This window comes from Heterodontus francisci, chromosome 3, assembly GCF_036365525.1.
Source record: "Heterodontus francisci isolate sHetFra1 chromosome 3, sHetFra1.hap1, whole genome shotgun sequence".
In the NCBI taxonomy this organism is placed as follows: Eukaryota; Metazoa; Chordata; class Chondrichthyes; order Heterodontiformes; family Heterodontidae; genus Heterodontus; species Heterodontus francisci.
The window spans coordinates 145,900,476-145,922,226 of NC_090373.1; the positions used below are offsets into that span (position 1 = coordinate 145,900,476).

Sequence of the window (21,751 nt, forward strand, 5' to 3'; positions counted from 1 at the left end):
ATTAGAGTTTATCCCTTTGGTGTTTTATTTTTCAAATAAACAGACAGTGACAGGTTTTCCTGTAGGTTTTAAAAAACAGAAAATCAATTGTTTATTGATCAATACGCCTTATCCCAAAATTGAGGCAAACGCATCTGCTCATGTGCGCGCGCGCACACACACACGAAGAAACAGATGGAGAAGGGAAAAAAGAAAGTGACTTTTAGTTGGGGGCAGGGTTACAATAAACCTGCTAAATTCTCTTGGAAATCAAGTTCTCGATGGATGCAGGCCTGAGATAAGTGTAATTTCTCTCTTGATTAAAGGTTCAATTGAAGATGGTGGGTTACTGCTCACTGCTGTATAATATAGGTGCCAGATTCTGCAGCAGGGCATGTGCTTTTTCTGGCTTGGTTGAAACACAGACTGTTAGGACATTGCCTTTTTTCTCTATCTCTGGCTGTCTTTTTTAAGGTAAAGCAGTTATCTCTCACCTCCTGTTAGATGATGTTCTGGTCTCTTCTCCATGGTGATTGCACTATGGCCCAGGACGTGGCTACTTCACACCTTTTTTGTTTCAGAAGAAGATATTCAATTCTGGAATGTTTTAGGATGGGTGTAGGATGGGTTCAATTAACACCTATTAGCTTTGAAAATTTATCCTTTGTCAGACAGTTTGAATACACAAAAGGCCAATCCCTTTTCTTTGCCAGCCATTTTGGACCATTGTTCACTTTTTTAATAAAGGTTCATTTTTTTTTTAAGACAAAGTCAATTTTTCATAACTCTTCAGAAATAATCCATGATTGTTGTATCATCGCACTTCCGGTCTGCGTGACACCTCTCCCAAAAGGGAAAAAATGAAATTCCTTTGGTTTCATTTTTATGTTGTTTGTTTTTTTTTGGGAGGGGGAGTGGTTAGAAAGAAGGGAAAAGAAACACTAAGAAAGTTCACACCACTTTACACATTCATTTCATTTACTCCTCAGGCTTCCAGCCCCAAATCTGATATCAATGTGATTTACGCAGTGTCACTGACCAACGCAAACAGATGGACCGCTGGGTTGAGCACTACCTAGAACTGTACTCCAGGGAGAATGCTGTCACTGAGACTGCCCTCAATGCAGCCCAGCCTCTACCAGTCATGGATGAGCTGGACATACAGCCAACCAAATCGGAACTCAGTGATGCCATTGATTCTCTAGCCAGCGGAAAAGCCCCTGGGAAGGACAGCATTACCCCTGAAATAATCAAGAGTGCCAAGCCTGCTATACTCTCAGCACTACATGAACTGCTATGCCTGTGCTGGGACGAGGGAGCAGTACCCCAGGACATGCGCGATGCCAATATCATCACCCTCTATAAAAACAAAGGTGATCGCGGTGACTGAAACAACTACCGTGGAATCTCCCTGCTCAGCGTAGTGGGGAAAGTCTTTGCTCGAGTCGCTCTGAACAGGCTCCAGAAGCTGGCCGAGCGCGTCTACCCTGAGGCACAGTGTGGCTTTCGTGCAGAGAGATCGACCATTGACATGCTGTTCTCCCTTCGTCAGATACAGGAGAAATGCCGTGAACAACAGATGCCCCTCTACATTGCTTTCATTGAACTCACCAAAGCCTTTGACCTCGTCAGCAGACGTGGTCTCTTCAGACTACTAGAAAAGATCGGATGTCCACCAAAGCTACTAAGTATCGTCACTTCATTCCATGACAATATGAAAGGCACAATTCAACATGGTGGCTCATCAGAGCCCTTTCCTATCCTGAGTGGTGTGAAACAGGGCTGTGTTCTCGCACCCACACTTTTTGGGATTTTCTTCTCCCTGCTGCTTTCACATGCATTCAAATCCTCTGAAGAAGGAATTTTCCTCCACACAAGATCAGGGGGCAGGTTGTTCAACCTTGCCCGTCTAAGAGCGAAGTCCAAAGTACGGAAAGTCCTCATCAGAGAACTCCTCTTTGCTGACGATGCTGCTTTAACATCTCACATTGAAGAGTGCCTGCAGAGTCTCATCGACAGGTTTGCGGCTGCCTGCAATGAATTTGGCCTAACCATCAGCCTCAAGAAAACGAACATCATGGGACAGGACGTCAGAAATGCTCCATCCATCAATATTGGCGACCACGCTCTGGAAGTGGTTCAAGAGTTCACCTACCTAGGCTCAACTATCACCAGTAACCTGTCTCTAGATGCAGAAATCAACAAGCGCATGGGTAAGGCTTCCACTGCTATGTCCAGACTGGCCAAGAGAGTGTGGGAAAATGGCGCACTGACACGGAACACAAAAGTCCGAGTGTATCAGGCCTGTGTCCTCAGTACCTTGCTCTACGGCAGCGAGGCCTGGACAACGTATGCCAGCCAAGAGCGACGTCTCAATTCATTCCATCTTCGCTGCCTTCGGAGAATACTTGGCATCAGGTGGCAGGACTATATCTCCAACACAGAAGTCCTTGAAGCGGCCAACACCCCCAGCTTATACACACTACTGAGTCAGCGGCGCTTGAGATGGCTTGGCCATGTGAGCCGCATGGAAGATGGCAGGATCCCCAAAGACACATTGTACAGCGAGCTCGCCACTGGTATCAGACCCACCGGCTGTCCATGTCTCCGCTATAAAGACGTCTGCAAACGCGACATGAAATCGTGTGACATTGATCACAAGTCGTGGGAGTCAGTTGCCAGCATTCGCCAGAGCTGGCAGGCAGCCATAAAGACAGGGCTAAATTGTGGCGAGTCGAAGAGACTTAGTAGTTGGCAGGAAAAAAGACAGAGGCACAAGGGGAGAGCCAACTGTGCAACAGCCCCGACAAACAAATTTCTCTGCAGCACCTGTGGAAGAGCCTGTCACTCCAGAATTGGCCTTTATAGCCACTCCAGGCGCTGCTTCACAAACCACTGACCACCTCCAGGCGCGTATCCATTGTCTCTCGAGATAAGGAGGCCCAAAAGAAAGAAAAGAAAAGAAAAAGAATTTACATTCTGGATGTGCGTCGGCTAGGACATTGTATTTTCCTACTATGTGTGAAATTTTTTAGATTGAATGGTTGAAGGAGTAAACGCCATTGAAAAAGCCCGGTGTTTTTTACTTTGAATTTTTTCAGCAAGGTGAAAGGATTGTGGTCCGTATGAATTTGAATCTCTTTGCACCCATTATTGGCATCGACTTCAAAATGTCGAAGAGCTAAGAGAAGCCCTATTGCTTCCTTTTCTCCAGTGGAGCATTTCTTTTGATGTCCAGTTTTTTTTGAGAAATAGCCAATTGAACTTTCTAAACCTGAATCATCAATTCTGAATCAATTCTGAGACAGGATGAACTGTCACTTAGAAAGGCGCAGAGTAATCAAGGATAGTCAGCATGGATTTGTTCAGGGAAGATTGTGTCTGACCAACTTGATCAAATTTTTTAAGGAGGTAACAAGGAGGATTGATGAGGATAGTGCCGTTGATGTGGCCTGCAAAGATTTTAGCAAGGCCCACATGGCAGACTGGTTTAAAAAAAAAAGCCCCGGCTTCCAGGGGAATGTCGCAAGCTGGATACAAAATTGGCTCAGTGGCAGGAAACAAAGGGTAATTGTTGATGAGTGTTTTTGTTTCCACTGGAATTCTGGAGCTCAGTACTAGGTCCTCTGCTTTTTTGTATATATTAATGATTTGGACTTAAATGTAGGAGGAATGATCAAGAAGTTTGCAGATGACACAGAAATTGGCCACGTAGTAGATAGCGAGGAGGATAGCTGTAGGCTGCAGGAAGATATTGATGGTCCGGTCATTTGGGCAGAAAAGTGGCAAATGGAATTCAACCCAGAGAAGTATGAGGTAATGCATTTGGCGAGGTCAAACAAGGCAAAGGAATACACAATAAACGGAAGGATACTGAGAGGTGTAGGGGAAGTAAGGGACCTTGGAGTGCATGTCCACAGTTGCTGAAGGTAGCAGGACAGGTTGATAAGGTGGTTAAGACGGCATATAGAATACTTTCCTTTATTGTTTATTGCTTGCCAAAGAGCTTACTTCTGCTCTCCAAACAACACCCACAGCCAGTGCTGGCTGGCTCTTTATATATACACACTTGAATACAATTAACTAATTGACACCCAACACCTGTTCACCCTATTATCTTGAACTATCAGGTATTTATCATCCATTAACAGAACTTCAGACCCGCATATTAGCCACGCGGTGAGCATTCTGTAGGTTTTTGAAGAGGGCCTGTAAATGATTTAAATGGTCTTCCCCCTGGTGCTGAAAGTTAGCAGGTCATTGAGGTAAACAACACAGTTATTTAGACCAGCTATCACTTGATACATTAACCTTTGGAATGTGGCTGGGGCATTTTTCAGACCAAAGGACATTACTTTGCACTGAAATAAGTCATAAGGGGTGACAAAGGTGGAGATTTCCTTTGCCTGCTGGGTCATTGGTATTTGCCAGTATCTTTTCAATAAGTCTATTTTGCTGATGTAGGTGGAATTTCCTACCTGGTCAATGCAGTCATCATTACAGGGGAATTGGGTACGAATCTGTTTTTGTAACTGCACTGACCTTGTGGTAATCAATACAGAGCCTGGTTGAACCATCAGGTTTGGGATCTAATACTATAGGAGAGCTCCAGCTACTCTGATTGGGTTCGATTAAATCATTTTCCAGCATGTACTGGATTTCCTAGCAGACCTGAGCTAATTATTTGGGCTCAATCTGTAGGGGTTCTGTTTTATTGGTTGGGTCTTTCCTACCTCCACAGGGTCACTGTTAAAGGTGTGCAACCCAGTTTGTCCATGCAGACTTCCTTGAACTCCTGTAATAATGTGATTAGGTCCTGTCTCTGTTGTTCAGACAGATAGTCCAGAGTTGTGTCTAATCCCTTTAAAATTTCAGTGTTTTCCAATTTAGCGGTAGGGGATTCAATTTTAGAATTTTCTGGGTCTTCGTCCTCGTCCAGTTCGTCCCCACTGCTGCTCTCTTCCTCTGTCAATTTTAGTGCCTGGTGCACACCTACTGATCTGTCCAGTTCCCAACTGCAGTATCTTTTCAGCATGTTAATATGACACTGTCTTTGTATTTCCCTTCTGTCAGGAAGCTTATCTCATTCAGCTTTTTCCCTACACTATCTGGGCCACTAAAACTGGCCTTTCAAGGTTCTCCCTGCAGGGGTAGCAGCACCAGAACTTGATCCCCTGGTTTAAACTCTCGGACTGCAGCTTTCTAATCTGCCCGCCATTTCATTTTTTCTGTGATGTTTTGAGGTGTTCCTTTGCTACCGCACAGGCCTGGGAAAGTCTCTCACAGAAGGTGGTCACATAGGTTAGCATCGAAGCTTCCTCCCTTTGATATAGGACCAAATTTAATATTTCCAAATTTGCTGATAACACAAAACTAGGTGGGAATTTGAGTACAGGAGCACAAATGTCTTGCTGCAATTGTATGGAGCCTTGGTGAGACCGCAGCTGGAGTACTGTGTACAGTTTTGGTCTTCTTATCTAAGGAAGGATATACTTGTCAAAGAGGGAGTGCAGTGGAGGTTCACCAGACTAATCCCTGGGATGGTGGGATTGTCTTATGAGGAAAGACTGGGGAAACTGGGCCTGTATTCTCTAGAGATTTGAAGAATGAGAGGTGTTCTCATTAAAACTTACAAACTTCTTAAAGGGCGTATTAGGGTGGATGTAGATGGGAGAGAACCAGGGGACACAGTCTCAGAGTAAGGGATAGACTATTTAAGACTGAGATGAGGAGGATTTTCTTCACTCAGAGGGTGGTGAATCTTTGGAATTCGCTACCCCAGAGGGCTGTGGAAGCTCAATCACTAAGCATGCTCCAGACTGAAATCAATAGATATCTGGATACTAATGACATCAAGGGATATGGGGATGGTGTGGGAAAGTGGCATTGAAATAGATGATCAGCCATGATCTAACTGAATGGTGGAGCAGGCTGAATGGCTTACTCCTGCTCCTATGTTCACATAACGTGGCGACTTCACACATTTTTTGTTTCAGAAGACGACATTCAATTCTGGAACGTGTTAGGATAGGTGTAGGATGGGTTCAATTGAAACCTCTTACCTTTGAAGATTTGTCCTTCGTCTTTGTCAGACAGTTTGAATACACAAAAGGCCAATCCTTTTTATTTCAGTGGCCATTTCAGACCATTGTTCACTTTGTTAATGAAGATTGATTTTTTTAAATACAGTCAGTTTTTCATAACTCTTCAGAGTTAGTCCATGATTGTGTTATCATCGCACTTCCAGTGTGCATGACAGAAAACTGCAACAGACTAAGCAAGAATAGGTTCCTCTAAAGTTGAACGAGTGTACACAACTTCATCTTGGAAGGAGCGTGAATCAAATATTCTAAATTATCTTATACCGTTGAAAGGATGTTTCTCCTTGTGGGAGAGACTAAAACTCAGGGGCACTATTTAAAAATAGGGGGTCTCCCATTTAATACAGAGCTGAGGAGAAATTTTTCGTCTCAGAGGGTTGTGAGTCTGTGGAACTCTCTGCCCCGGAGAGCGGTGGAGGCAGGGTCATTGAATGTTTTTAAGGCAGAGGTAGACAGATTCTTGACAAACAAGGGAGTCAAAGGCGGCACAGTGGCGCAGTGGTTAGCACCGCAGCCTCACAGCTCCAGGGACCCGGGTTCGATTCTGGGTACTGCCTGTGTGGAGTTTGCAAGTTCTCTCTGTGTCTGCGTGGGTTTTCTCCGGGTGCTCCGGTTTCCTCCCACAAGCCAAAAGACTTGCAGGTTGGTAGGTAAATTGGCCATTATAAATTGTCACTAGTATAGGTAGGTGGTAGGTAAATATAGGGACAGGTGGGGATGTTTGGTAGGAATATGGGATTAGTGCAGGATTAGTATAAAAATGGGTGGTTGATGGTCGGCACAGACTCGGTGGGCCGAAGGGCCTGTTTCAGTGCTGTATCTCTAATCTAATCAAAGGATATCAGGGTTAGGCAAGAAAGTGGAGTTGAGTCCACAAACAGATCAGCCAAAATCTTATAGAATGGTGGAGTAGGCTCAAGGAGCCAAATGGCCTACTCCTGCTCCTAGTTCGTATGTTCATTCCAATGTAACCTCATATAGGTGGGGAGAAGATGAAAATTTGAAAAATCACAGGATGTGACAATGTTTAAGAAAGCCAAGATAAAGTCTCTAAGCATTTGGTTTTCATGGGCACAAATCCCACTTGGAAAGCAATACAGAAAATGTGATCAGGTCTTGGTAGGCTTAAGACTTGTCCTCCTGAATAATGAGATCAGGTAGGAGACATAGGAATCAAAAGATGGTGTATACAGTGGTCTGCTGCTAGAGGAGAGGGAAAGAAATCCTCAACAATTTTCTTTGTCGTGGAATGCTCATAAATGAGAAATTCAGATACATTAAAAGGCTGATGAGCTGTGGTAACTATTCTGTGGATCTGTAAGCTTAAATGTAGATAGATGGCTTAGACTTGATAAGTCCACCATTACTGGAGGTATGCTGGCTGTAATTGCAAACGTAAGAATAAAACCAAGTGACGTTAGTCCCACTGAGCTCAACAACGAAGAGATGTTGGAGGTGTATGGTCTGGTCAAATGTGTCAAAGGTTGCAGAGAGGTCGAGAAGGACAAAGTGGAATATTGCACCATGGTCACAGTCACAGAGGATGTCATTGTGATGTTTGTTAGAACCGTTTCAGTGCTATGGCAAGAGTTGAAACCTGATTAGAGATTTAAACATTGAGCTGTAAGATGGATAGATACGGATTTGGGAGGCAACAACACTTTTGAGGACTTGAAACGAAAGCGAGAATAGAGATGGGTGGTAGTTTGCTAAGATAGAGGGGTTGAGAGTGAGTTTTTAAAAAAGGGGAGGTGATGACAGTACCTGAGGAGAGAGAACTATTTATAATGTTAGTTATCATGGGACCAAGAAAGGAAGTTAGATGGTCAACATTTTAGTGGGAATGGCAGCAGGATGTGGATCTAATTGGCAAGAGGAACTTAGAGAAAATGTGAGGAGAGATAGCAAAGAAACCAGAGAAAGACACTAGTTCAGGGCGAGGTCGGGGAAATCTTGAAAGAGATTTAACTGGGTGCGTAAGGGTGGGATGCAACTTGAAAATTACTCTGGATAGAAATCTCTCATATGAAAAATCCAAGCCAAAACTAGGGGTTTACTATAGGCCACCAAATTAAAACAAAAGGAGGATAAGAGCGTGTCCTGAACAGGAAATTATTCTAATGAGAGACTTCAATGAACCCAACATAAACTGGGAAAATCCAAGTAGTTTACAGCCTGATTTGTTAAATGTAATGCATGAATGCTTTATGTCTCAGTGTGTAGAGATAGCTACAAAAGGTATGTTCATATGGACCTGGTGTTCATAAATGGCCTAAACAATGGACAGGAAATGGCAGTCACAAAAGTGTTTAAAATCATGAAAGGATGGAACAGGGTAGATAGAAGAAGATGGCTTCTAGTAATTCAGGAGGTCAAGAACAAGAGCCACAGATGCAAGATTAAATGCAAGGTATTCAGAACTGAGGACAAGAGAAACATGTTTACACAGAGGCCTGAAGCTGTACATACTCCGCTTGGCTGTGTTCCTGAGCCAGTGATTCCAACCTGAACCCTGGCTATTGTCTGAGACTAAACCAGACTGTTTGTAAATTTTGTGCGCTATTTGACCCGAACTTACCTTACAGCCCCATTTCTGCTCCACCAAGAACTCCTACTTACACCTCCATAACATTGCCCATCTTTGCCACACTTCAGCCAATCTGCTGCTAAAACCCTCATTCCATGCCTTTGTTACCTCCAAACTTGACTATTCCAATGCTCTCCTGGCTGACCTCCTATCTTCCAGCCTCTGTAAACTCTACTGCCCTTAACTAAACTTGCCGCATCCCATTCTCCCACCACACCTGTGATCGCTGATCTACATACTCTGACTCGTAATGCCTCAAATATAAATTCTCATCCTTGTGTTCACTCCATGACCTCACCTCACCCTACTTCCATCAGCCTTACGACCCTCTGAGATATCTGTGTTTCTCTGATTCTGGCCTCTTGCGCAACCCAGATTCCCTACTCCGCACCACTGGTGTTGGTGCCTTCAGTCGTCTAAGTCCCAAGTGCTGGAATTCTGTCCCTACCTCTCTTCATCTTTCTACCTCCCTCCCCTGCCTTAAGGTGTTCCTTAAAATATGTTACCTGTCTTAATAACATACACTGCGGCTCATTATCAAATTTTCCCTGATAACACTCCTGTGAAGCACCTTGAGACATTTTGCTACACTAAAGGTCCCGTAAAAATGCAAGTTATTGTTGTAGAAGTCACTTCCTGGTTTAGTAGTGGAGAAAGAAACTATGTCAACATTCAGGATTAGATTGGTGAGGATGAAAAAAGAGTTCAAGGGTTATGGGAACAAGGTGGATAAATATGATCTTAACTAATTACTCATGTGGTGGGTGGATGTTGATAAGGACCGGATGGATTGAATAGCCTGTTTCTGTGTTGTAACTTCAATGTATTTCTAATTAGGTGTCCATCCTGAGCAAAGCACTGAAATAGCCCTAATCAGTCCCAAATGACTTCCTTTGTATCTGTAATCACGGTGCACTATCCCTCCTCCACCATACCATCTGCTTCCATTATCCAATCAGTAGAATTGATCTTGCTTGGTTCCACTATCAGCTCTCTGATCTCAGCCACAGCATTTCCAACACTGGCTTTTCTTTCACCCGAATAGTTCCCCAAGTATCCATTTACGGCCCCCTCCTCTTACTCATCTATAGGCTGTCCTTTGGTGACATCCTCAAGCAGCACATTGGTTCCACATATACTCCACCACATATTCCACCAATACTGTGCCAAGCCTGCCAGCAAAACATATTAGAAGTAGCAGAGTGACCAGAAGAGGCCACAATAAGTTTTATTTCTTTCAGAGTTCAGGGTTGAATCTCAATTACATTAGATCCTGTACAAATCTGAATACTAGAAGATAGGCAGAATAATATTGTTAGGCCACTCAATTTACCATTTGATAGTCTGAGATTAGTCCCATTAGATCTTCAATACCCCTATAAAAGCAGACAGAGAAAAACCCCATCCAATGACTCATCTGAACAATTATGCCTCCAGTTGTGCAACAATACTACATCGGAGAAACAGTATTAGACTGGAACTTAACATCTTCTAGTCTATAGACTAGAACAGTAAGAGTACAATCTGGACTAGGGACCCTAAAGGAGTCAGCACAAATCTAGCATTATAGTGTTAGCTACTGGACCACCCAAATGTTCTTTTAGACTTGTGTAACAATGTTGAAAATATTGTTTGAATCTGGAACATTCAGTGTTAACCTATCAAATAATATTCACAAGTTCCATTTTCAGCACTCTCACTTGAATCCGTCCAGTCAATTTTCAGCTAAATTGCAAAATGTATCATTTTAAATTGAAAAAAATTGTCATCTATCTTATGCTGCAACTATTCTATCACTCAATTTTAGTAATGCAACACCACTATGAAATATCAGAGCATTACAATCTAAGTTCCTTACCCCCTTCAGTCAGAAGGTCACAAGAAGACGGGGTGATGAACTAGAGCAGGGTGTCCAATCTATGACTCCTGGGCCACTTCTAGCCCAAGCAACTCAAATTCAGTTCTACCTGTTCATATTTATTATTTGCTAATTTGTCTCCATTTGTATTCCATTAGCTTGGAGGTCTGAATGGCACTGGTTTCAGCAATACTGCCTCATTGATGGATCAATCCTAAATCAGAACCCCAAAACTACATACGAACATATGAATTAGGAGGAGTAGGCCATTCGGCCCCTCGAGCCTGCTCCATCATTCAATAAGATCATGGCTGATCTGTTTGTGTTTTGAATTCCACACCCCCATCTACCCCGATAACCTTTGATTCCCTTGCCTAACAAGAATCTATCTACCTCCGCCGTAAAAATATTCAATGACTCCGCCTCCACCACCTTCGGAGGCAGGGTGTTCCAAAGTCGCACAATCCTCAGGGAGAAAAAAATTCTCCTCATCTCTGTCCTAAAAGGGCGACCCCTAATTTTAAAAGTGTCCCATAATTCTGGACTCACCCACAAGAGAAAACAAATCTGTCAGCACCCACAACTTGAGATATACACAAATTAATTGGAACATGAAATTAAACTTTGTACGTGGACTAGGGAGCTTCATGCTATGCACTAGGCTGCTCACAGTCAAAAAATTTGGACACTCCTCAACTAGAGAGAGAGGAAAATGCTTATTTAAGTGTTTCACTCCACAGGGGATGCAAAACAGAATTAATGCATGCTAACTTTCTATTATTTCACATCATTAGCCTATTTTATCAGACACAACCAACTGATTCTTTTCTCCCACTGCCAATTTTTAATCTGATGCAAATTTGTGAAAATGTTACAATCACATGCTTACTTGCCTCATCTCACCATCTGTTTGGCAGTTGCTTTAAGACCTCAGGCTGCTGAATGGTATACAGTGGAGACCCTCTTAAATTCAACTGTTTGCCAGAAATTATGCTGATTTTAAGCTGAAATTAATTTGAAAGATCTCAGTGAAGAGGTCATTACATAATGCACAGCACTTAAAATGTTCCTGAAAGAAAAACTGGCAGTTAATGGACTTGCCAATGTCAAAACTAATGTATGGTTAGAATGTCAATGGGTACTACACCTCCTAAGGAATAGTGAAACAGATTTCAGTTTTACTTATTTTGCTGAAGCTAACCGTACTAGAAATACATACAGCCAGGAATTCTCACAGTAATTTAAGTTACTGATATTAAGCAGTTATGAAATAATCATAGAATAGAAGTTATATCTACAAAGGCTGAGTATTAATCTTACTGAGTACCATATTGTATGTGAAATTTGAGGTCATCTTATTTGTTCCAAGACATTCCTGTTTAGGCACACAATAGTTCAACAGCCTTTGTGCAAAAACTGATGCAAGGGAATTGAAACGTCCCTGCACTACATAATTTCTAAAATATCTAATAAAGATTGCATTACCACGTGATCAAACCTCTTGGAACATATGCAACCAGACTGGCAACCCTAGTAAGTAGGCAGTCTTGGTAAAGAATAAGATATGGTATTTGAAACTCACCTTCGTGTCGAACAGGACACCACTGTTTCATATAGCCTGGCTCAGCCTAAGTGAACAGTGTTATGATACAGTAGTTTTTTTTTTTCTCTCCAGGAAATATGTGGTGTGTCTTTAAGGCAGCAAAGGATCAGTACTGCTTTAAGAACCAGCAAGCCTCAGGAGTTGGAGAAGGTGCATTTTGGTTGCTATTGGATACAAGCATATGGAGAGGAAAACAACTAGCTTCAAAGAATGCATCCTGGTTACCTGGAAACAGGGACCAAGGAGCAGATATACAATGTAGCAATTATTTTTTGAACTGGCTTTTTAGTTGAAGACAGTCTGCTCTAACAGAACACAGACAGACAGCTGGTGTTAGCACCTGAAAGAGCTCTTAGCCATTTAAACTGAAGGAAGAGAATTTAGTCTGTTTTATTATTATCTCTCAAAATTCTAAAAAAGTCAAGCCAAAACAGAGGTCTCTGATAATTTAAACTGAAGGAAGAGAAGTTAGACTGTGACAATCTTCTATCCCTCAAAAACTCTAATGTCAGATTGATTCTATTGAAAGTGTTTGCAAGTTGTTAACTGTTGAAATCCATCGCTGGTGAAGAAAAGTATCACTTACTGCTGGAACTGTTCTACTGTTGAAGAACCTTTTTCCCCATCGGACGGCTATGAGGACTTCGTGCAACAATGGACTGTGAATTTGCAAGGACTCTAATTTTTTCGATTTCAAGTGTTGCTTATATCTTCATAGTGTTTAAGAATTTAGTTTTTCTAATTAAACAGTTAATTTTTGGATTTAAAGACACCTGGTTTGGCTAGCCTCATTCGGGGGTTCGTAGATGGTACAATTTGGCTGGGTCTTTCTTTAATTTGGAAAGTTTAAAATGATCTGTGGAGGGACGGGATTGAATTAACAGTGCGTTTCTCCCACCACAATCAAAATCGTATATTTTGACTGGGGGCTTTGACTGGAGCGGTCAGTCGTAACAACAGTGAGGAGGTGGGTGTAATCAGTGGCCAGAGAAATAAATATATGGCCAGACCAAAAACAATGACTTCAGTCTAACTCGTGTTCAGTTGAGGGGCATTTGAAATCATCTACGACAACGACAGTCAAGCAATCTGACAGCACAGAAATGAAGAAATGATTGTGGGATCGAGATAAGAGATGGGGTGGAGAGTAGTAATCGAGAAGAACTCAGTGTCACCTCTCAGTTCAGAGGTAACCGAGGAAAACAGGAGGCAAAGAGTAGATCTAAGAGTGACTGCGTGTAGTTCAGAAGGGAATTTATTGAGATAGGCAGAATTATTCATGAGCAGCCAAATGGTGCTGGACAACACAGAAGTAATTTAGAGGAAGATGTCATAATTTACTAATAATTAAACTAAAATGCATTAGAATCCATGAGAGACTATGGGGCTGGATAAGAAATTGAATAAGAAAATACTAATAAGTGTAGTGTCAGACACAAGGCAGATGCGGAATTGAGTCCCAGAGAAATCAGTGCTTCATCCCATATTGTTACTTATCTCCATAATGTCCTTGAAAATGAAATCAATTTCAAGCTCACTAAACTTGCAGATATTACTAAAATAGAAGAGTGCAGTATGGACAAAAGATGTCATTGATATATTCCAGTTTAAGTAACTGGGCAGATAAATTGCGAATAAAATTTAATACTAACAAATGTAGGATATCGTGTGTCGGAAGAATGAACGAGCAAGATGAGTATATAATGGAAGGAACAGAATTAGTACAGGAAAACCCTGAAAAGACCATATATTGACAACAGATCTGGCACTTTCAATGGTGATTTAATGTGAAGTAGTAATTAAAAAAGCAACTAGTATGTTGGGATTTTTTTGCCACAATAGTGGAGTTTAGGTTTACAAAGGTTATGCTGAGGTTTTACAATGCAGTGTACAATTCTGGTGACCATACTTCAAAAGATAAAATCATATATTGGAAGAAGGCAAGGATTAGAAACAAAAATGATCCCATGTTTAAAGGATAAACTATGTGGAAACATTAGAGAAGTTTAAGGTCCGGGGCAAATTGTGATTCAGGGGCAACAAATTTGAGATATTAAAAGTATTAAAAGGCTTAGATAAAGTGAATCCAGGATATTACTTCAACAAAGTTGATCAGACCAATAGAACAAGAGAACATAAATTATTAGTGAAAAGTAGGCACAGTGGCGCAGTGGTTAGCACCGCAGCCTCACAGCTCCAGCGACCCGGGTTCAATTCTGGGACTGCCTGTGTGGAGTTTGCAAGTTCTCCCTGTGTCTGCGTGGGTTTCCTCCGGGTGCTCCGGTTTCCTCCCACAAGCCAAAAGACTTGCAGGTTGGTAGGTAAATTGGCCGTTAAAAATTGCCCCTACTATAGGTAGGTGGTAGGGAAATATAGGGACAGGTGGGGATGTGGTAGGAATATGGGATTAGTGTAGGATTAGTATAAGTGGGTGGTTGATGGTCGGCACAGACTCGGTGGGCCGTAGGGCCTGTTTCAGTGCTGTATCTCTAAACTAAACTAAATTTAAAATAGATCATGGAAAAATATTTTTGCTCAAGGGATGATAAACACATCGAATGAACTACCCAAGGAACAAAGAGTTAAAGAAAATACAAGATGTAGTTGGATACGAGGTTAGGTGAGCTGGGACACGAGAGGACATGTTCATTAGATTGGATCATCCTTTCTTGCCCATGACTTTTTGTTATATTCTGTACAGTTAAGAGATAACCACATGGCTGTAGGTCTGGAATCACGTCAGCCAGACCAGGTAAAGACGGCAGATTTCCTTCCCTAAAGGACAGTAGTGAGCCAGATGGGCTTTGGATAATTTTCATGGTACCATTACTGAGCTTTCAGTTCCAGATTTTTATTAATTAGCTAATTTTATTAATTAATTGAATTTAATTCCACCAGCTACAGTGGTAGAATTTGAATCAGTGCCCCTAGGGCATTAGCCTGGGCCTCAGGATTACTAGTCCGCTAGTACATACATTACCGCTATGCCACCACCTGACTCACCTGAAGACAGGAGCGGCAGCGGCTGGCAGACCTGCACACTCACTCTCGGTGCGCGCTGAGACTCGAAAAAAAAATTTAGTGACAGGAAATCTGCAAGGTGATTGGTTGAGTGAGTAGCAGCTGTTGGTGCATGTAATTAGCTTAAAAAAAAGGGAAAGGTTTTTTCGTTGAAAAAAAAACCTCTAGTGATAAGGTGAGTACTACTAAAGTGTTTTTTTTTAATTTAGTGTAACTTAACAAGGACTTTAGATTGTAGTGGGTAGAACAAGGCCCCTAGTGTAATTAGTATTTTTTAATTCCGGGAGTAACTAATTAATCTAAAGGTAAGTCATGGCAGGAGAGCTCAGCCCCGTGATATGCTCCTCCTGCGCTATGTGGAAAATCAAGGATGCTTCCAGTGTCCCTGACGACCATGTGTGCAGGAAGTGTATCTATCTGCAGCTACTTGCTACCCACTTCCGCAATGCTGAGAACATCGTGGATAGCACGTTCAGTGAGCTGGTCACACTGCAGGTAATGGCTGCACAAACAGAAAAGGGATGGGTGACCATCAGGCGGAGTAGTAGGCGCAGACAGGTAGTTCAGGACTCCCCTGTAGTGATCGCCCTCTCAAATAGATATACCGCTTCAGATACTGTTGGGGGGATGAGCTCCCAGGGGAAAGCAGCAACAGCCAAGTTCGTGGCACCACGGAGGGCTTTTTTTTTTATCCATTCATGGCAAGTGGGCATCACTGGCTATGCCAGCATTTATTGCTCATCCCTAATTGCCCTCGAGAAGGTGGTGGTGACCTGCCTCCTTGAACCGCTGCAGTCAATGTGAGGTAGGTACACACACAGTGCTGTTAGGAAGGGAGTTCCAGGATTTTGACCCAGCGACAGTGAAGGAACGGCAATATAGTTCCAAGTCAGGATGGTGTGTGACTTGGATGGGAACATGCAGGTGGTGACGTTCCCATGAATCTGCTGCTTTTGTCCTTCAAGGTGGGAGAGCTCGTGGGTTTGGAAGGTGCTGTCTAAGGAGCTTTGGTGCATTGCTGCAGTGCATCTTGTAGATGGTACACACAGCTGCCAGTGTGCGTTGGCGGTGCAGAGAGTGAATATTTATGGATGGTGTGCCAATCAAGCGAGCTGCTTTGTCCTGGATGGTGTCGAGCTTCTTGAGTGTTGTTGGAGCTGCACCCATCCAGGCAAGTGGAGCGTATTCCATCACACTCCTGACTTGTGTCTTGTAGATGGTGGACAGGCTTTAGGGAATCAGGAGGTGAGTTACTCGCAGCAGAATTCCTAGCCTCTGACCTGCTGTTGTAGCCACGGTATTTATATGGCTACTCCAATTCAGTTTCTAGTCAATGGTAGCCCCTAGGATGTTGACAGTGGGGGATTCAGTGATGGTAATACTATTGAATGTCAAGGGGAGATGGTTAGATTCTCTCTTGTTGGAGATGGTCATTGCCTGGCACTTGTGTGGCGCAAATGTTACTTGCCACTTACCAGCCCAAGCCTGGATATTGTCCAGGTCTTGCTACATTTCTACACGGACTGCTTCAGTATCTGAGGAGTCGCGAATGGTGCTGAACATTGTGCAATCATCAGCGAACATCCCCACTTCTGACCTTATGACTGAAGGAAAGTCAATGATAAAGCAGCTGAAGATGGTTGGGCCTCGGACACTACCCTGAGGAACTCCTGCAGTGATGTCCTGGAGCTCAGATGATTGACCTCCAACAACCACAGCCATCTTCCTTTGCGTTAGGTATGACACTAACCAGCAGAGAGTTTTCCCCCTGATTCCCATTGACTCCAGTTTTGCTAGGGCTCCTTGATGCCATACTCAGTCAAATGCTACCTTGATGTCAAGGGCAGTCACTCTCACCTTACCTCTTGAATTCAGCTCTTTTGTCCATGTTTGAACCAAGGCTGTAATGAGGTCAGGTGCTGAGTGGCCCTGTCAGAACCCAAACCCTGGGCAATTTTCCACATTGCCGGGTAGATGCCAGTGTTGTTGCTGTAATGGAACAGCTTGGCTAGGGGTGCGGCAAGTTTTCTGGAGCACAGGTCTTCAGTACTATTGCCGGAATATTGTCAGAGCCTATAGCTTTTGCAGTATCCAGTGTCTTCAGTCGTTTCTTGATATCACGCAGAGTGAATCAAATTGGCTGAAGTCTGGCATCTGTAATGCTGCGGACTTCAGGAGGGGGCCGAGATGGATCATCAACTCGGCACTTCCGGCTGAAGATTGTTGCAAATGCGTCTGCCTTATCTTTCGCACAGATGTGCTGGGCTCCCTCATCATTGAGGATGGGGATATTTGTGATGCCATCTCCTCCAGCTAGTTGTTTAATTGTCCACTACCATTCACGGCTGGATGTGGCAGGACTGCAGAGCTTAGATCTGATCCATGAGTTATGGGATCGCTTATCTGGGTCTATTGCATGCTGCTTATGTAGTTTGGCATGCAAGCAGTCCTGGGTTGTAGCTTCACCAGGTTGACACCTCATTTTGAGGTATGCCTGGTGCTGCTCCTGGCATGCCCTCCTGCACACTTCATTGAACCAGGGTTGGTCTCCTGTCTTGATGGTAATGGTCGAGTGGGGGATATGCAGGGCCATGAGGTTACAGATTGTGGTTGAGTACAATTCTGCTGCTGCTGATGGCCCATAGTGCCTCATGGATGCCCAGTTTTGCATTGCTAGATCCGTTTGAAATCTATCCCATCTAACACGGTGATAGTCTCACACAACACGATGGAGGGTATCCTCGATGTGAAGGCGGGACTTCGTCTCCACAAGGACTGTGCGGTGGTCACTCCTACCCATACAGTCATGGACAGAAGCATCTGCAGCAGGCAGATTGGTGAGGACAAGGTCAAGTATGTTTTTTCCTCTTGTTGGTTCTCTCACCACCTGCCGCAGACCCAGTCTAGCAGCTATGTGCTTTAGGACTCGGCCAGCTCGGTCAGTAGTGGTGCTGCCAAGCCACTCTTGGTGATGGACATTGAATTCCCCCACCTGGAGTACATTTTGTGTCCTTGCCACCCTCAGTGCTTCCTCCAAGTGGTGTTCAACATGGAGGAGTACTGACTCATCAGCTGAGGGAGGGTGGTAGGTGGTAATCAGCAGGAGGTTACTTGCCCATATTTGACCTGATGCCATGAGACTTCATGGGGTCCAGAGTCGATGTTGAGGACTCCCAGGGCAACTCCCTTCCTACTGTAGACCACTGTTCCGCCACCTCTGGTGGGTCTGTCCTGCCGGTGGGACAGGACATACCCAGGGATAGTGATTGCAGTGTCTGGGACATTATCTGTAAGGTATGATTCCGTGAGTATGACTATGTCAGGCTACTGCTTGACTAGTCTGTGGGACAGCTCTCCTAACTTTGGCACAAGCCCCCAGAGGTTAGTAAGGAGGACTTTGCAGGGTCGACAGGGCTGGGTTTGCCGTTGTCGCTTCCGGTGCCTAGGTCGATGCCGGGTGGTCCATCCGGTTTCATTCCTTTTTTTAATTGACTTTGTAGCGGTTAGGTACAACTGAGTGGCTTGCTAGGCCATTTCAGAGGGCATGTAAGAGATAACCACAGTGCTGCACAGCAGGTGGGGGGGGGAGAAAAGGAGTGGAAGAGCTATAGTTTTAGGGGTTTCTATCGTAAGGGGTGCAGATAGGTGTTTCTGTGGCCACAAACAAGACTCCAGGATGGTATGTTGCCTCCCTGGTCAAGGATGTCACGGAGCAGCTGCTGGACATTTTGAAGGGGGAGGGTGAGCAGTCAGAGGTCGTGATAAACATTGGGACCAACGACATAGGTAGAAAGAGGGATGAGGTCCTGCAACAAGAATTTAGGGAGCTAGGTAGCAGATTAAAAAGCAGGACCTCAAAGGTTGTAATCTCTGGATTACTCCCTATGCCATGTGCTAGCGAGTATAGGAATAGGAGGATAGAGCAGATGAATGTGTGACTGAGGAGATGGTGCAGGAGGGAGGGCTTTAGGTTCCTGGATCACTGGGTCTGTTTCTAGCAAAGGTGGGACCTGTACAAGTTGGACGGGTTGCACCTGAACCGGAATGGGACCAACATCCTTGCTGGAAGGTTTGCTAGAGCTGTTGGGGGGAGGTTAATCTAATTTGGCAGGCGGGTGGGATACAGAGTGGAGGTACAGTAGTGGGTGAGGCACAGTCAAATATAGAAGAGAAACTGAGTCAGTCTGGAAGGCTGAGAAAATATAGACCTGTTAAGGCACAAGTGAAAAATGCAAGGCTGGATTGCATATATTTTAATGCAAGGACTCTTACAAATAAGACAGATGAATTGAGGGCCTTGATTAACACATGGGATTATTATATTATTGCTGTCACAGAGACATGGCTGAGGGAGGGGCAGGACTGGCAACTCAATATTCCAGGGTATAGAATCTTCAGGCATGATAGGGGAGAGGATAAAAGAGGAGGTGGTATTGCACTGTTGATCAAGGAGTCAATTACTGCAGTAAGGAGGGATGATATCTTAGGTTCCTCAAATGAGGCCATATGGGTAGAAGTTAAAAACAAAAGGGGGGCAATCACTTGGCTGAGAGTGTACTACAAGCCTCCAAACAGTCAGGGAGAGATAGAGGAACAGATATGTAGGCAAATCTCAGAGGTGTAAAAATAATGGGGTAATAATAGTATGGGATTTCAACTTACCTAATATCAACTGGGATAGTCTTACTGCAAAAGGCTTAAAGGGGGAGAAATTCTTAAAATGCATACAGGAGAGCTTTTTGAGCCAGTACGTAGAAAGTCCTACAAAAGAAGGGGCAAAACTGGACCTAATCCGAGGGAGTGAAGCTGGACAAATGGTAGAAGAATCAATGGGGGAGCATTTCGGGGATAGTGACAATAACTCTAAGATTTAAGGTAGTTACGGAAAAGGACAAAGATGGGCCAGAAATAAAGGTACTGAATTGGGGGAAGGCCAACTTCAATTTGATAAAACAGGATCTGGCCAAAGTGGACTGGGAGCAACTACTTGTAGGAAAGTCTACATCAGGCCAGTGGGAGGCATTCAAAGAGGAAATAGTGAGGGTTCGGAGCCAACATGTACCCGTTAAGGTGAAGGGTAGGACCAACAAGTCCAGGGAACCCAGGATGTCAAGGGATATAGAGTATTGGATCAGGAAAAAAAAGGAGGCTTATGGCAGATTCGGAGCATTGAAAACAGCGGAGGCATTAGAGAAGTATAAAAAGTGTAGGAGGGTACTTTAAAAAGTAATTAGGAGAGCGAAGAGGGGACATGAAAAAACATTGGCGGTCAATATAAAGGAAAATCCAAAGGCATTTTATAAGTATATGAAGGGCAAGAGGATAACCAGGGAAAGAGTAGGGCCCATTAGGGACCAAAGTGGCAATCTGTGTGTGGAACCGGAGGACATAGGTGAGGTTTTAAATGATTACTTTTCATCTATTTTCACTGTGGAGAACGACAATGTAGGTGTAGAGATCACGGAGGGGGATTGCGATATATTTGTACATATTAACTTTGAAAGGGAGGAAGTATTAGATGCTTTAGCAGGCTTAAAAGTGGATAAATCCCCAGGCCCAGATAAGATGTATCCCAGGCTGTTGTGTGAGGCAAGGGAGGTGATAGCAGGGGCTCTGACACAAATTTTCAGATGCTGTCTGGCCACGGGAGAGGTGCCAGAGGACTGGAGGACAGCGAATGTGGTACCATTATTCAAGAAGGGTAGCAGGGATAGACCAGGTAATTACAGGCTGATGAGTCTACAATCAGTGGTTGGGACACTATTGGAAAAAATTCTGAGGGACAGGATTAATCTCACTTGGAGAGGCAGGGAATAATAAGGGATAATCAGCAAGGCTTTGTTAGGGGGAGATCGTGTCTAACTAACTTGATTGAATTTTTCGAGGAGGTGACTCGATGTTTAGATGAGGGTAAAGCAGTTGATGTAGTCTACATGGACTTCAGTAAGGCTTTTGATAAGATTGGTTAAGAAGATAAGAGCCCATGGGATCCAGGGCAATTTGGCAAATTGGATCCAAGATTGGCTTGGTGGCAGGAAACAGAGGGTAATGGTCAAGGGTTGTTTATGCGAGTGGAAGCCTGTGACCAGTGATGTACCACAGGGATCAGTGCTGGGACCCTTGCTGTTTGTAGTGTACATTAATGATTTCGACGTGAATATAGGAGGTATGAAAAGTAAGTTCGCAGATGACACAAAAATTGGTGGTGTCGTAAATAGTGAGGAGGAAAGCCTTAGATTACAGGACGATACAGATGGGCTGGTAAGATGGGCAGAGCTATGGCAAACGGAATTTAATCCTGAGAAGTGTGAAGTGATGCATTTTGGGAAGACTAACGAGGCAAGGGAATTTTCAATGGATGGTAGGACCCTAGGAAGTACAGAGGGTCAGAGGGACTTTGGTGCACTTGTCCACAGATCACTGAAGGCAGCAGCACAGGTAGTTATGGTGGTTAGGAAGGCATATGGAATACTTGCCTTTATTAGCCAAGGCATAGAATATAAGAGCAGGGAGGTGATGATGGAGATGTATTAAACGCTAGTTCGGCCATTGCTGGAGGACAGTGTACAGTTCTGGCCACCAGGAAGGATGTGATTGAACTG

At 43.8% G+C, this 21,751-nt stretch overlaps 1 protein-coding gene across 2 annotated transcripts in view; it reads right to left on the reverse strand.

Annotated features, from left to right (window-relative positions):
* bckdhb (branched chain keto acid dehydrogenase E1 subunit beta) overlaps positions 1-21,751 on the reverse strand; it is a 372,243-nt gene that overhangs the window by 133,773 nt on the left and 216,719 nt on the right. The window lies entirely within an intron of this gene.